This window comes from Hyaena hyaena, unplaced genomic scaffold (assembly GCF_003009895.1).
Source record: "Hyaena hyaena isolate Hyena2069 unplaced genomic scaffold, ASM300989v1 scaffold_119, whole genome shotgun sequence".
In the NCBI taxonomy this organism is placed as follows: domain Eukaryota; kingdom Metazoa; phylum Chordata; class Mammalia; order Carnivora; family Hyaenidae; genus Hyaena; species Hyaena hyaena.
The window spans coordinates 2,992,299-3,003,368 of NW_024080750.1; the positions used below are offsets into that span (position 1 = coordinate 2,992,299).

General features: G+C 43.7%; 1 long non-coding RNA gene across 1 annotated transcript; it reads right to left on the reverse strand.

Annotated features, from left to right (window-relative positions):
- Nucleotides 1–9,093: 9,093 nt before the first annotated feature.
- LOC120234849 lies at nt 9,094–10,788 on the reverse strand. Its single transcript, XR_005529219.1, has 3 exons — nt 10,571–10,788; nt 9,639–9,694; nt 9,094–9,120 (listed from the first exon to the last, which is right to left on the reverse strand). It is a non-coding gene; the product is annotated as an uncharacterized LOC120234849 (long non-coding RNA).
- Between the last annotated feature and the right edge of the window lie 282 nt (nt 10,789–11,070).

Consider the following 11,070-nt stretch of genomic DNA (forward strand, 5'->3'; position numbering starts at 1 on the left):
TTCCCAGTGCCAAGCAGGGTATCCGGAACCTGGCAAGCTCTCAGGGAACTAAAATTCATTGAACATTTACTGGGCGCTGGGCACTTTATACACTTTATCTCACTAAATACTCCAAAGCAGCCCTTCGAGGCTGGCATTATCCCCTTCACTTTCTCTGAAACAAAGACCCAGAGGATACATATCCTGCCCTAAAGTTCTATGATAGTCAGTGGTGCAGTCCAGCTTGTTTGGGACCGGAATCTTCCATGAAGCCACATAACACTTACAACATTACATCTATTGAGTAAATCAGTGGATGAGGAAATGTGAAGTAAAAGATGAAAGCTAGGAAAACCAGAATCAAAGACATTTTTAGAAATAAATCAAAATATTAGGATAGTTTATAATGGTCAGCTTCTGTCAATTTAATGTTTATTCCAAATTCAGTCCATTAGTATGGCCATCTTTTGAGAATGTTTGTTAAAAGTGCAGGTTCAAGAATTTCACTTCAGGCCTAATCAACAAAATCCTATGGGGGAGGAGCCCTGGGAATCTGTACTTGTTGACACTGTCTGGTGGATTCTGGTGTAGTCCAATGGTAGGTTGTATGTGTATGGGTAAGGAAAGCTTGCAGTGACCTAGGATATGATTTTTATAACTGACCTTGTGCATGGTAACGTCATCTGGAAAATGGATGCACACAGTTAATTTTCACTTGGAGGGTATATTTTCTTCCTGTGGCTCAGAGTGTCTGGTGTTGGGATCACCATTCCCTGAAGGGTCCCCAAGACTTCCCAATACTGCTTGACCTATATCACCTTCTAGATTACCCCTTCACCCCCTCCCCATCCAATGAACCCAAAATTATTCTTCCTCTTGCATTAGGAACAGAACCTTCTAGATTATGAGCCTCTCAAAGGCAACGATTTGTCCTATATATTTATCCACAGCAGTTAGCATAGAGCTGGTTATCATCATCAGGGAAGCAGCAGTTCATAGTTTCCTTTAGTTTGGTGAGTATTTCTCCAGAAACCATAAAACTCTAGACTCCTAGATAGAGCAGGCAGAGATCCCCTGGGGACTCTCTATGACAGAAAGGCAACATAGTAGGGTCAGATGCACAGAGGTTTGCTCAACCAGGCAAGAGTGTGTTCAAGTCCTGGTTCTGCATCTTGCTTATTGAATGCCCTTGAACAGATCTCTCAACCTCTCTACCTCTTTCTTTCCTTATCTCTTAAATGAAGAATATAATACGTGGCTTCTGGGGGTGTTTTTGCAGATTCCATGATATAACCATCCGCATAAAGCTCTCAGAAAGTACCTGCCACAGTTCTTAACGGATAAATTATTTTCCTTATCATCCTTCTTACATTCCATTTTGTCTGAGCAACTAAAAACTTATTTGAAAACATCAAAATCGTTATCATCCGTGCATGTTTTAATACACATAAACCCGTCAGTAGGTGATATGACTTGTAAGAGTGAAATTTGCTTTACTTTTATTTATTTCCTTTATTTTTTTTCAATAGCCTGACTTACCTGGATAGAGACAGGCATGATAAAAAAGTTTTTAAATACCTTGGATCTGTGAAACTCTGCCAGCTTTCACACAAAGAAAACCTGTATTAATAAAATATGACTCTAGTGCCTTAGAAATCTACATCAAAAAAAGGCTCTGTGATTATATAAATAGTCTCCGCCTAGCTGTTCTTTTGGCCCAAAGCAAACATGCAGCTCAATTACAGAATTGGGGTGCGAAGGCATCGAAATTACATGTTTGATGCCTGCCACTCACAGGGCAAAATTATCAACTGTTCAAAGCTTCTCCATGGTTCTCACGTTTTCTATTGTCTTAGAGGTTGGCCTGCTCTCAATTCAGGTCTCTGTGACTGCCCGTGTCTCATCCAAGAGCTCCTATTTCCAGACAAGTCTGCAATCATTTCTCAAGAGCTTTACTTATTTTTATTAAGCTCTCCAAATGTAAGCAGTAGTCACAGCTGGACGATACAAGTGCCTTCGCCGGTGATTTCATGCAGCCACCCGTCCTTCTGTCCATCCGTCCTTCTGTCTGTCCTTCCATCCAGCCAGCAATACTTATTGTGCCTCAACCATGTGATTCTTCCATTCACTAAGCCAGTGTTTATTAAGTGCCTCCTGGGATGTTGCGTTTGCTAAGTGCCGAAGAAATAATGGTGAGATTGTTCCGACACTGACAAAATGGGCATATATGTGAATATACATATTAGTGTGATAATGACAAATTTGATAAATGCAGTGAGGGAAAGGCCATGGAGTCATGACAGCTTATAACGGTAATGGGGGAAGGTAATTAGTCACTGGGGTCCCAGACGTTCTTCCCAAGGGAATGGAGATTGCGCCGAGGCCTCAAGCGTAAGTAAGGGTTACTTAGGAAAGACAGGAAGGCATGCGTGTCCAGGTAAAAGGGGACGGCGTGCACTGCCCTGTGATGGGGGAGCAGTGGTGGGGAGGCGCCACTGGGAAGGGGGTATAACTGGAGCCGAGAGGAGGCAGGAGGGGGTAGGAGAGGCCTGAGGAGAGCGAGGCAGGGGCCAGACCCTGCAGAGCTCTGCAGATCACTTTAAGGACTTTGGATATGGCTCTCAGAGCACTCAGAATGCACCAAAGGGTTTTCAAGCGGGGGCATCGTCAGCTGTGTGGAGAGGGGATGGGGACTTCAGTCCAGACGCTTCAGCAGGTGCGGTGGGCTTGAGCTGACCATTGTGTTAAAGTTGTGGAGACTGATGGCGGAGTGCTGTATTCAGGCACCCTGTAGGGTTGCTGGGGACAGACCAGACAATCTGGCACGTAAACAACAGAAAGGGGTTTTAATAGTGGTGTAGTAGACTTTGAGACAGGAGTTAGGAGCAGATCAGGATGGCTTCTTGAGATTGGGACTTCTTTTGGGCTGTGAAAGAGATAAGAGAGGAGAAATGCATGTTGGGCATTTCAGATTGGTGGGAGAAAGTAAACAAAGTCATCGAGAAGGGGATTTGCATAGTATAGAGGAAGAGAGATGGCAAAAAAACCAAAACCAAAAACAAAAAAAACCCGCTGAGAGCACACAGCAGCTGTGATAGTCTTTCCAGACAAAGTGATTAGTCATGACTCTTGATTTCATGACAGAAAACCAGCTCAAACTGGCTCAGTGCAAAAAGTATATTTATTTGCTGATGTAAATGAAAATTACATGCGTTAATGGCTTCAGGTAAAGCTGGATCCAGGTGCTCAAATAATCATGCCAAGACCTTTTCTCCTTTCATTTCTTGACTCTGCTTTTTTTTTTTTTTTTTTTTTTTTTTTTTTTTTTTTCCAGAAATGCTTCTTCCTGGAGGAAGGATGATACCTGCTGATCTAGACTTACCTGCCAGTTAGAAACCCAGGTGGTAGAACACAGTTTTAACAAAGGTTGGGGATATCTGTCTTATTGGCCTAACAGATGTCACATACTCAGCCTTGAACCAATCACTGAGGTCAGGACATCCAGTGCTCTGATTGTGGTTTCTATATTTTTTATTATTATTTGAACTGGGGATGGGTCCGTTGTCCTCTCCCCCAAGCCAAAAGGATTGAGAGAAAGGAGGAAATTTTCTCCACCAGAAAGGAGAATGCTGTTATGAGAAGAAGACAGAACATACGTCCAAACGGTGAATTACCAAACGAGTAATACACATGTTTACTATATCACATGCTAAAATGAGTAATTTGGAGAGCTTGGGAGGAGTCCCTTCATTTTAAGAGATTCCCTCTTGATCCAAAAGAACCGAGTTGTGATGTCATCTTGGGACACACACCGATTTCATCTTAAAGACACGAAGGGACTTTCTTCTGTATGGAAGGACCCACCTGCATTATTATCCATTAGGTTGGTGGATAAGTTGATACTCATTTGCTCTGGTGTTCTGTAAAAACAGCATGAAAATTGTCATAGAATTGGGAATTGAGTCATACCTGGAAGGTAGATGAGAACTTGAGTCATTCTTTCCTATTTTTCTCGTGGAGGGAGATTGATGTGGATTTTTGATCATAATTCAGGTAAGACATGTCCTTGACGATGTTTCAAGAGAGGTATCTAATTTAGAGCCCTTGGTCTCCCATAAATTATTTTTTTCGTGTTCTTCTCTGAATTCCTTCATCTTTTAGAGGATTTTTTTTAAAATTTAATTTTATGTTCGTTTCATTTTATCTTGATTAATCTTTGAAAGGCTTTTCTGAGGATCTTATTTTGGCTGATAATTAATTTTAAGGTATTCTTTCTTGGTTCGTAATAGCTTTTGTTATTGTATAATTAAAAATGAAATTAGAACATCTCTGCCCCCTCACTTTTGTGAAGCCCGTAATCCAGCTCCTGGTGACAACTGGGATGTCACAATCTAATGCGGAACATGGAGGCTTCACTGTCTGTTCCAACTAAATTAAAACCCCAGTAAGAGGAAACAAATATTAAATCATATAACAAGAATGATGAAATTTGATTACACGTAAATTCCCCTCCCCATTCAATACCTTTAGTCTTTTCAGGATTCCAGGACACATGGGTGTCAGGATTAAATTGTCTTTACCAGGGTGCTTGGGTATCTCAGTGGGTTGAGGGTCCGATTCTTGATTTCAGCTCAGGTCATGGTCTTACGGTCATGAGATTGAGCCCTGCGTTGGGCTCTGTGCTGAGTGTGGAGCCTGCTTGGGATTCTGTCTCTCCCTCCCTCTGTCCTTCCCCTCTGCTTGGGTGCTCTCTTTCTCTCTAAAATAAAAAATAAAAAAAAATAAGTTGTCCTTACCAGGCACACAGTACTCACTGCCTTCTTGTGGCCTGTAGGTCCCCACAGAAGTGAAACAGGCAGGCCCCCGGCCTCAAGCAAGGGATGGCATAAAAGAAAACTACGAAATCCCAGGACCTTCTTCTGGGCCCACGCTCCACTTTCCAGAGGGCTGTGGAAGGTAGGATTCTAAAGATGCCTCCCAGAGTCGTGTCCAGGTTCTCCAGTCAAATATGAATCTAAGTGCTGCTGTGAAGAGATTTTGCAGATGGAATTAAGGTCCCAAGTCAGCTGCCCAGCAGATAATGAGATTATTCGGATAGGTCTGGCCAATCAGGTGGGCCCTCTAAAATCAGAGTATTCCCACTGGCTGATGGCAGAAGAAGTCAGAGATATTCAGGAATCTCCAAGGTGATTCAAGGCACTACCGGAACCCAGTTTTAGAGACTGGAGGGGCCACAGGTAAAGACCAGAAAGCACTTGGGGCGCCTGGTGGCTCAGTCATTTGAGTGTCTGACTTCGGCTCAGGTCGTGATCTCAAGGTTCGTGAGTTCAAGCCCCGCATCAGGCTCTGTGCTGAGAGCTTTGAGCTTGGAGCCTGCTTTGGATTCTGTGTTTCCCCCTCTCTCTGCCCCTTCCCTGCTCGTGCTCTGTCTCTGTCAGTAATAAATAAATGTTAAAAAAAATTTAAAAAAATTAAAAAAACCAGAAAGCACCGGCTAGAAGCAACAGCTCCCGGCCAACAGTTAACCCTCACTAATTGTTTAATGGAAACTCAGGTTCTCAAACCGCAAGGAATCGAGTTCTGCAAACCACAGCAATGAGCCTAAAGCACATTCTCCCCCAGAGCCTCCAGCTGGGAGTACAGCTCAACCAGTACCAGGAACTCAGCCTGGTGAGACCCTAAGCAGAGAACCCGGACCTCAGACTCCGCACCTGCAAGCCACCGGATACTAAGTGGGTGTTGTTTTAATCCGCTGAGCTTGTGGCAATTTGTTATACAGGATAGAAAACAAATTCAGGCATTTAAAAGACAGATACATCAAGCCACACAGAAGTAATTGGACACCAAGACTCCGATATAGATCTCTGATTTTGAGGCTGGTCTTAGATGTGCACGAAACCGGAATGTAATGGAGATCACATATGCCTCGGTACTTGTGCAGCAGTAGTTTTTAAAATCTATGTTTTTCAATGAGGAGATGAAAGAAAAACCAAAACCTAACGGTACTATCTTCAAGTAGCCTATGGGTCTCCCCGTCTCTAAATATTTTAGCAACACTGCGTCCACGAGCTCAGCGGCTGAGTCGTGGGGAAAAGAAAATGCAAACTCTTGGATGTGAGTTCCATGACTGTGGGGACATGTCCATGGAAGTCCTCTCATATCCCTGGTGAAAAGCGTTCACCGGCTGAATGAGCAAAAGGGTGGGGGACGCATGTCAGTGTCTGGGGCCACTCGTAGTTGCCACGACTGAGGGAGGCGCTCCTCGTGCCTAGAGGTCGGGGGTGCTGCTGGACACCCCGCCCTGCGCAGGACGCCCACCCTCTCAGCACACACAGTGGAGGGTTATCTGGTGGCAGAAGTCAATAGTGCAGAAGTGAAGAGCTTCTAAGGGAACTTTGTTTCTAAGTGGGATGGACTCTTCTCCTGCCTCCCTATCATGACCCTTCTCGTTTCCACAGATACCAAGTTCTTGATGATAGTTCTCGAAAATATTTAATCACCTGCCTCAAATTTCAGTCTTCGGAATCCATCTGAATGGTGGGGCCTTTAACCCTTCCACTCCCAACCTGGCTCCAGACACCCCTGACAGCCAGCATGGATGAGCACTAAGCCCCGTGCCAGGAACTGGACCCCACGACCCACGTCGCGGCCCCGTTGTGTTGTCATGGCGATTCTGCAACGCAAATTCTGTCATCCTGTTCCATAGACTGGGGAACTTGAAGACCCAGTAGAGGTAATACACCTGAGGTCGTAAAGCTAGCGAAGGTTCAAGCTGTGTCCTGACTCCAGACCCCGCAGCCTCCTGTCAGTGCTTGGTGCCTTGTCTGCCTGTTGAGACCATTCCTGTTTCCGTTTGTTTTGTCCTGGAAAATGCCCTCCTGTTTTTGCCAGTTCTGACCTTCGTTGACACTTCCTGTCTGCTCATACTCATGACTTTTATTCCGTTATTTCCGACATGCTGCCATGCTCTGAAGTATCTGAGTATTTTCCACCTCCTTGCCTAAAATATACCAGAGGGCTGGGCGGGGAAAGCAAAATGGAAAAGTGGAGAAATGCATCACTTCACAGAGCGACCAGAACCATCTTTTTCAAATATACATTTCATCAAGGCTCAGCAACTTGGACGAAACTCTTCAGGGACTCCTCATTTCTTAGGGGGCCCGGCATCAGAAACATGACCCAGAAAGCCCTGTGTGATATTGTCCACGCCCTTCTCTCCTGCAGTGTAGACTGGGCTGAAGAAATAAACAGATTCAAAAATATATGATGATTCAAACACAAAAGAAGGGTGTTTCTCACACAAAAGCACAAACAAACATTACATAGTGCTTCATGGTTTTCCTAGAGGACCCAGGGTCAGGCTCCTCCTTCCTGTGGGGCCTCTTCATCATCTTCATCCCACAGGTCAACTGAGAGCAAAAATGTGGAAGAAGGACAGCAACTCCTTTAGGGTTACGGGTACCTCGTTTCCTTCACATTCCACTGGCCACACCCAGCTGCAAGGGAAGCTGGAGAATGTAGTCAGGCTGTGTGGCTCCAGAACAGGGAGATCTGGGCTTTGGTGAGTCTTTCTAAATCAACCCATCATGATCTTATCTTCTCCCCATGTGCTGTAGCCATGCCGCCCCACCTTGTCTTTAAAGGCACCATTCTTATTTCTCCACAGGGCCTTTGCAGGGACTTCTGTGCACAGAGAGATATATGGAGCCCATTCCTGACCTAGTTACCCCTTCTTTTCAGCCCTCATCCCATGTGTGATTTCCCTAGGGGAAACATCCCTTATAATTCCCCCAGACGCGCTGCCATTGGCAAGACTCTTCTTTGTTATATGCATTTACAGAACCATATTCATTTCCTTTACACCACTTTTCTCCATTAAAAGGAACGCCCTCATGTGTACCATAGTTTTCATTAATGTCTGACTTACCCCACAGACCACAAGTTCCAAGTCAGATGGGGAAATGTCTGCTTTGCTCCTATTGAATTCCAAGTCCTTACCACGATTCCTGTAGCTACTCAATTATCTGTCAAATAAAAAAAAAATAAGGAGTTAGAATCCCATCAGTGGATTCAGGCAGTGCTTGACCGATCACGTTCGTTCTTACCCTGAGAGTGCTGTTTGAACAAAGTCACTGAGTTACTCAGGAACCAGTTGGGAAGTAGAGTCCTAACACATAAACCAAATTTGTTTTTGTCGGTCCCTCTCATTTTGCTCCTTTGCTTCTGTTCCATGTATTTATTCATCAAACATACATTGAGTCTACACCAGCCATTGTACTGGGTCTTGAGCATGGGCAAATAAATGAGCCACATTTTCTGTCCTCATAGAATTCTAGATAGCAAAGGAAATCGACACATATTCAAAAAACTAGACAATGGTATTATTCTTGTAATAGAGGCATGAATGAAAGGTGATGTTTCGAGCCAGGATGGCAGAAAATGATTGTGTCCCTAGAACAAATACTTTACATTATCTTTGCCGACAGGCTCTAAGTGCAAAAAAATGATGTTAGTTATCTTATGTTAGCTTAGAGCTCTATATTTTGTACACTGCTTTTAGGTATGTTACTTCCTTTCATATGCCAGGGCCTGGTGGGCCAAGTATTACTGGCGACGTTTCACTGATGAGTAAAAAGAAACTCAGGGAAGTTATGAGTTTTGCTAAGAACTTAAAATTGCTGAATCGTGGGGAGTTTAGGGGAATGGGTGGGTTCCTGATGGATGGCCTGGCTGACAGAGGAGACTTTAGGTATTCAGGGCAATGGTTATTGATCACCTGGTCTAGATATATCTCCCCCCTGCCCCACTCCTTTGTAAGTTTGTTTATTTTGAAAGAGAGAGAGACAGTGAGCTGGGGAGGGGCAGAGAGAGAGGGGGGAGGGAATCTCAAGCNTCTTTCCAGACAAAGTGATTAGTCATGACTCTTGATTTCATGACAGAAAACCAGCTCAAACTGGCTCAGTGCAAAAAGTATATTTATTTGCTGATGGAAATGAAAATTACATGCGTTAATGGCTTCAAGTAAAGGTGGATCCAGGTGCTCAAATCATCATGCCAAGACCTTTTTTTCTTTCATTTCCTGACTTTTCTTTTTTTTTTTTTTTTTTTTTTAATTGGTTTCATTCCCAGAAATGCTTCTTCCTGGAGGAAGGATGATACCTGCTGATCTAGACTTACCTGCCAGTTAGAAACCCAGGTGGTAGAACACAGTTTTAACAAAGGTTGGGGATATCTGTCTTATTGGCCTAACAGATGTCACATACTCAGCCTTGAACCAATCACTGAGGTCAGGACATCCAGTGCTCTGATTGTGGTTTCTATATTTTTTATTATTATTTGAACTGGGGATGGGTCCGTTGTCCTCTCCCCCAAGCCAAAAGGATTGAGAGAAAGGAGGAAATTTTCTCCACCAGAAAGGAGAATGCTGTTATGAGAAGAAGACAGAACATACGTCCAAACGGTGAATTACCAAACGAGTAATACACATGTTTACTATATCACATGCTAAAATGAGTAATTTGGAGAGCTTGGGAGGAGTCCCTTCATTTTAAGAGATTCCCTCTTGATCCAAAAGAACCGAGTTGTGATGTCATCTTGGGACACACACCGATTTCATCTTAAAGACACGAAGGGACTTTCTTCTGTATGGAAGGACCCACCTGCATTATTATCCATTAGGTTGGTGGATAAGTTGATACTCATTTGCTCTGGTGTTCTGTAAAAACAGCATGAAAATTGTCATAGAATTGGGAATTGAGTCATACCTGGAAGGTAGATGAGAACTTGAGTCATTCTTTCCTATTTTTCTCGTGGAGGGAGATTGATGTGGATTTTTGATCATAATTCAGGTAAGACATGTCCTTGACGATGTTTCAAGAGAGGTATCTAATTTAGAGCCCTTGGTCTCCCATAAATTATTTTTTTCGTGTTCTTCTCTGAATTCCTTCATCTTTTAGAGGATTTTTTTTAAAATTTAATTTTATGTTCGTTTCATTTTATCTTGATTAATCTTTGAAAGGCTTTTCTGAGGATCTTATTTTGGCTGATAATTAATTTTAAGGTATTCTTTCTTGGTTCGTAATAGCTTTTGTTATTGTATAATTAAAAATGAAATTAGAACATCTCTGCCCCCTCACTTTTGTGAAGCCCGTAATCCAGCTCCTGGTGACAACTGGGATGTCACAATCTAATGCGGAACATGGAGGCTTCACTGTCTGTTCCAACTAAATTAAAACCCCAGTAAGAGGAAACAAATATTAAATCATATAACAAGAATGATGAAATTTGATTACACGTAAATTCCCCTCCCCATTCAATACCTTTAGTCTTTTCAGGATTCCAGGACACATGGGTGTCAGGATTAAATTGTCTTTACCAGGGTGCTTGGGTATCTCAGTGGGTTGAGGGTCCGATTCTTGATTTCAGCTCAGGTCATGGTCTTACGGTCATGAGATTGAGCCCTGCGTTGGGCTCTGTGCTGAGTGTGGAGCCTGCTTGGGATTCTGTCTCTCCCTCCCTCTGTCCTTCCCCTCTGCTTGGGTGCTCTCTTTCTCTCTAAAATAAAAAATAAAAAAAAATAAGTTGTCCTTACCAGGCACACAGTACTCACTGCCTTCTTGTGGCCTGTAGGTCCCCACAGAAGTGAAACAGGCAGGCCCCCGGCCTCAAGCAAGGGATGGCATAAAAGAAAACTACGAAATCCCAGGACCTTCTTCTGGGCCCACGCTCCACTTTCCAGAGGGCTGTGGAAGGTAGGATTCTAAAGATGCCTCCCAGAGTCGTGTCCAGGTTCTCCAGTCAAATATGAATCTAAGTGCTGCTGTGAAGAGATTTTGCAGATGGAATTAAGGTCCCAAGTCAGCTGCCCAGCAGATAATGAGATTATTCGGATAGGTCTGGCCAATCAGGTGGGCCCTCTAAAATCAGAGTATTCCCACTGGCTGATGGCAGAAGAAGTCAGAGATATTCAGGAATCTCCAAGGTGATTCAAGGCACTACCGGAACCCAGTTTTAGAGACTGGAGGGGCCACAGGTAAAGACCAGAAAGCACTTGGGGCGCCTGGTGGCTCAGTCATTTGAGTGTCTGACTTC